This window comes from Myotis yumanensis, unplaced genomic scaffold (assembly GCF_028538775.1).
Source record: "Myotis yumanensis isolate MYYU_CA2020_CCGP unplaced genomic scaffold, mMyoYum1.0.hap1 SCAF_3, whole genome shotgun sequence".
Lineage (NCBI taxonomy): Eukaryota > Metazoa > Chordata > Mammalia > Chiroptera > Vespertilionidae > Myotis > Myotis yumanensis.
In genome coordinates this window covers 57,417,096-57,423,294 of record NW_027223754.1, presented here as the reverse complement: position 1 = coordinate 57,423,294, position 6,199 = coordinate 57,417,096, and positions in this window count along the sequence as shown.

Genomic DNA, 6,199 nt, shown 5'->3' with positions numbered 1-6,199 from the left:
AGAGAGAGAATCATTGATCAGCTGCATGCGTACCCCTCCTCCATCTCCCCACACTGGGGATCATGGGGGTCAAGACTGCAACCCCAGCATGTGCCCTGACCTGGAATCGAACCGTGACCTCTTGGTTCCTAGGTCAGTGCTCAACCATTGAGCCATGCCGGCCGGGGCAAGCCCTATGTTTAAAGTTTAGTGCTCCAAAGAGAATTTCTGTCTGCCTGATGCCTGCCATTTTAAACTTAAAAATACAGTTCTCCTATGACACAGTAATGTGACATTTTTGTTGCAAACCTCAGTACTTGTGTATCTCGGTCTTTCTAGGAAATTCTTGGCCATTATTGACTTACATATTTTTCCTTTCCATTTTTTCCAATTCTGTTCTCCAGAATTCTAAGCTTTGGGCCTTTTAACTGTCTCCTACATGTATCTTAATTTGTCTTTCATGTCTCACCCATCATTACTTATTATTTTGTGATTTCATTTTATGTTACTTAATTTTAATCTTACAGTCAAATATTTTCAAGTCTATTTATTGAATATTATTTCAACAATTATATACATTACATATAAGTAAATACACATATATATGTCTACTTTTTCATTGTTTAGCATTCTTGTTTTATGGAAATAATTTACTTATTTACCTCTCTGACTATATGAAACATCTTTCTTTAAAATTTCTTCTAATTGTTCTATTAATAGTGTAGTTCTGTAATTTGTTGGGATTTTTATCTCTTCATAGTGTTGTTCTTCCTAAAATGTTAACTGCTTTCTCATTTCACAGTGGCCTTCTGCAACAAATATCTCCTTTGAGCCTCTCAGACTGGCATATGGGGAAGACCTTTGTCTATGGTTGCAACCTTAGCTTATTGCTAGGTCTTCATATGTGCTTCCTTCTTTTAGGAATATAGTAATCTTGATTCCTCAAGTAAGAGTTTTTCTTATTTAAAAAAAGAGTTTTCCTTATTGTTTTAGTTATAGTTGTATAATTATTAATTCAATTTTAAATGCACATTTTATGACTCACTGGGGAATAAACTGAATTTACCATATACTCAACATGCTATGTAAAATCAGAAGTTGCAACAAGTGTCAAGTTCTGGTACCCAATGACTTTTCAATAAGAATGGTAGAATTTCATTTTTGGGAGTCTCAGATCCAACTATTCTTAAGGGGAATCCCATTTTCCCACACATGTTTTCAATTAGAATGGATTTTCCATAAACCATCTTGGCCTTCCTTCACTTGCTCTACAATTTGGGAAAGCATGGTGACTTATTGACTGGAAAATTCTGCTTTTGTATGTCCCAAATACTTGGGAGTGAGTCAACATCCAAAGAGAATGCCTTCTCTTCAGCTCCTTCAGATTGTAAATCTTATTTATTTTATGAAGTGAGGCCTAGCCAAGACCTGCTCAAGGAAGATGGGTGCTATTTAGAAACTTCAAAGTCATCAATAGGTAACAACATTTATCCTTTGAAAATCATTAAGAGCACAACTATAGCAATCACTTTGGTGTCTTAGAGCTAATTATATTAAGTGATCGTTTGAAATAACACCTATCTCTAGGATATAGTGGCATTTTCATGAATTAACAATTCACTTTCATATTGCCATAATGCAGAACCCAGTATCTAACAATAAGATAAAATAAATGTTTATTTAATGGATGGAAGGGATAGATGAATGAACGGGTGAATATAATGGCATAAAAGCACAAAACATCTGAGCTCTAAGCTTAACTCATTTTTGCCTTAAAAAAATAATGCACTGAAATTTGTTTTCTTTCTCTCAAAAATTGGGATAAAAATTATTGGCATTCCTACTCTGGTGTTGGTGGATTTAACAAGTGAAATATACTCTGGGATTTTAAAAAATATATATAAATGGGTGTGATGATGTTGTAGAGTTTATTTAAGTTGTATTTCTATTTTGGGGGGAAAAGAGCAACAAAAGGAAAACTTTATACTAACTGGTTATGTAGTATCACCATTATTTTATTGAATAGAAGAAGGATTAAAATATAGAAAAACTGTTTGTGTGTTTAGACACTATCTGATTGTCTTTACTTATTGTTAATTCTCCTCATGGGAACTGTTCTCCACACTTGCTGAACTAAATGCCAGATAAGCCATCCTATCTTCTCACAGTCCTATTTAAATAGAAGAATAATATGGAAAAAGTTGTCTTTTAAGAATAACAACCAAAAGAGGTTTCTTTAGTAGCATTAATACACAGAATTCATAATAACTCTATTTATGAGATGAATACTCTGCACAAAGCACCAACCTAGACACTTATACACATTTCATTTAGTTCTGGCAACAAAGCCCATGATGTTCTTTCTTAGTTTAGACATGAGGAACTGAGGCTCAGAGACGTGAAAGAACTTTCATAAGGTCACACAGTGATGCCAATTTGTAAGACATGCCATTGAGTAACAATCACATTTTGATTTTTTCAAATATCTACAAGGTAACTGAAGCAGAGAGTGAAGAAATAACCTCTGCCCTTCTTTCAGGTCACCTCACTCCCAGGAGAGGTACAATGTGCAAAACCATCTTGAATCCCTGATGACCACTGTTTGCTACCTCTGGGAAGCCTTGCCGGCACAGGTGGCTGGCAGAGGAGAACTGGGAGTGCCTTAAAGCAATCAGTGCTGGTATAATCTTTTCTACCATGAAACTATTTTTACCTGAACTCAAAGAAGGCCCTCTATGGGCTCACTTGGAGAGCCCCAAGGACATTTCTTTTTTAAAAATATACACAAGTGTCCAAACAGATACCCACAAGACCTGCAGGAGAACATACCCTCCTGGAGTTTAGAAGTCAGTCAGGTCTCCAGGCTTCTTTAGAGACTGAACAAATACTGAATCTCTGCCTAATTTCGATTAGCCCCCATGGCACACAGCCATGTGGATGACTGGATGGGAACAAATTCCCTCTGTGATCTGATGCCAGGAGCTCCAAGCTGATCAAACGGTGTTTCTTTCTTACATTCTCTGAACTAAAAAGCATAGAAAGCCATAATGTTAGTTAATTCCTTCGAATGTGTTTAAATTATTCAGCTATTTCATGACAAATAAATAATTCTGCTATGAAAATGGTCAACATTGGTGATGAGGAAATTCCTGGGAAATCATGATCCAGAGAAATCCATTTAGGCTTAAAGGAAAGAAAACCTTAGATCCTCCCTCCATAACCCCTTCCAGCCCCTACCCCCCAAGAAAGAGAGCAAGGTAACTGCAGAGTGCAGACCTCCTCATTTCCTCGGTAGCAGCGAGCTCTGCAGCGAGCTGGAAACCTCATATTCACAAGGCAAACAAAGCATCATTTTTTAATGACTCTTCTGAATACATTTTTGCAGCAGCTTCCCCAGTCCTGCTTGTCATAATGGTTTCTTCAAACGCTTTTTAAAGCCTGTGATGTTCAAGGCCTTAGCCTTCCCCCTCTCTTGCTTGTTTTTTTATGTGTCACAGTTGTCAACTAAAATAGAGCACCTAGCCTTTGTTTCAAGATGGTACCTGATCAATATCATCAATCCGTCTCACTCCCTCTCTGTCTCTCCCTCTCTCCCTCTCTCTCATGCACTTTCTCTCTCTCTCTCTACAGCTGTATCCATTTCCTCCTGGCAAAAAGGGACTTTATGAATAAATGATACTGAAATGCTGAGGGTTCAGATACTAAATAATGAATTTCACCACCAAAAACACAACAACTTCTCCAATCATAAAATACCGCTCCTTCCATATTGATTGTGCTTTGGCAACTAGATGCAGTGCTAGACTTCACTCTGCAAGGTGTTTAAAAAGAAAAACAGGTTTACCCAGGATTTATCATGTATGGAAAAATGTAATCTCTAAATAGGCTGTCTGCTAATGTCTGGCATAATGTTTCTTCATAATGGTTAACCCTTTTTCAGGGAGTGGAATAATGCAAACAGTGCCTCTCTCTAGATGGGAACTTTGCTTCATGGGACATTACAGTAAGTGTGTCATCTGTTCTGTGCTGTTGTGCGGGTACGAGCTTATAATGATAATGCAAATTTCCTTTTATTTTTTTTTAAACCTGCTGTGTGCAGGGAATAGAGCATCCTGCAGCAGGACAGGGAGTAGGTTAGAGTACCTGCAGTGCCTGCTCTTTCTCACGGCGCTGGGTGCTGGGTGCGCGGCTCACTCACTGTTGCATGTAGTGGGTCAAGGTTTGGGAGCATTTGTTGTCTGCTCAAATGTGACTTGCTTTTCTATTTCCCTCATGAATGGTCTCTGCTGGCGTATTTCTGATGTGCAAAGAATGCCAGTATCTGCTATCTGAGAGATGACTGGGGTCAGAGAGGGTAGATTCTTGGCATATGATTGGCAAAAGCTGCCTTCTCTCAAGTTGTAGGCTAACTTTTTTGACTGAAATGTTCTGTGTCTGCCTATAAATTTGCTTTACTGCCTATTAATGTCAGAGAAGCTTCATTTTTAATTAGGTGGAATCGAGTAGACTTTGTTTTATGGAGAACGCTCTGCATTCCAACTACATGATATTTTGATATATACTTTGTGTAGTACAGGTTCTGAAATGATGTCAGTCGTATGAAAGACGCAAAGTAAGTTTTGAGCATTGTCTATGCTGTGTGTATGTCATGAAATTTAAGTTAAGCTGGACTGCTAGAAGGATTTTAATGTCAAAAAGTACAAATGTAGTTTTTTTTTCTTTCTTTTTTGTGTGTTCATCTGCTAAAAATACACTGCTTTTCTTTTTCAATTGTCCGGGGACAGTAACAAATGTTTTCTTGTTTACCTGTATGCTAAATGTATGTTAAAATAAAGCACACATTTCCATTTTAATTTTTTTAAAAAACTTAATTTAAGGGGGAAAAATACAGGCATTAATTTAGAGCTACTGATGCAATGAAATGGAGGAATATATTTGAGCTATTAGCCATTTCAATCTCCTGCCCACAAATAATTGATGAGTTTCTATTAAAGATTGACAAGCTAGCAGAGTGCAACGCATTTTTACTAGAAAATGCAGCATGGGCAGTGAATATGCATTATTCCTTTTATTCTATTGCTCCGCATTAATAGTTCTGAAATTAAGCTTTATGTTCCGATAGCCCTATTGATTAGCATTTAGCTGGAGATGTACATGTGCCTGTTCCCGGTTCCCTCCCTCTCAATAATAATCATGTGAAACCCCTCGGCCATTATTCACAGCCTGTTGTCATGTTAGTATTTCAAATACACGGGCTTTTCATTCGCCTCCTTAGGATTAGGAAAGGATGTAATGCTATGTTGAAAATCTTAACTTGCCTTCCTGACAATTAGGGCGCCAGGTAATGTCACCCAGGGACTCATCAGGACTTATGACTGGAATAGTTCCTCCTCAGGGTCCAGCTCTGAAAGTCAATTTCAGTTGTCAGTGTCGATGAAGGGTGTGTCTCGATTTAAAGACTGTGTTTTATGTACCTTGAACATAGATTTGCTTTAGAAAAATTCATAGTGATCAGATATGGATTCTTTATATACTTTGTTTTTAATCCATGAAGCAAAACATTTATTGAAAGGAAAAAAGATTATAGACTTTAAACTACCTTTGAGGGTGTGTCTGAGGGTGTGTATAGGTTTGCTACCAACAGGCAGTTCGCTGCAGTTTCATTTGATAAAATTTGGCTTTTTTAGTGCTATTTTTCACGTTACTTATTGATTCTGCTTTTTGTCTAATTCCAAAAGCAATATTATCAGCAACATCCCCCTAATAACTGATTTTAAAAATGCTTCTTAATGGAATAGAAAGGGATCACAGTATTTTAAATAACAGCTTTGCTACTAAATATGCAGTAAATTCATTTTTTAACTTTCCTTATCATTGGTGCTTACTGAATCTGCTTATGAAATGCTGCAGGAGTTCCGCACTTGCAGAGTCACCACAAGGAATTTGGAAACACACTGAATCTGCACCACATTTAATTTGGGGCTGCCCCCTTACAGTAGCCAAGTGGTGAAAACGGGACAATTGATGTGATTTTTCCACAAAGTGTTGTTTTTCAATAAAATTCTGGTAGACACCTCGTTTCACCTGGGGCAGTTCTCTGCTGTGTTTGCCCTCTTAGGAAATCATACATAACGACATCGAGTGTGCTGGCTGACGCTTATGTAATCGAGGGGCAGGTTCGATAACATGTATATTTCTTTGTAAACTAACTGACTGTATA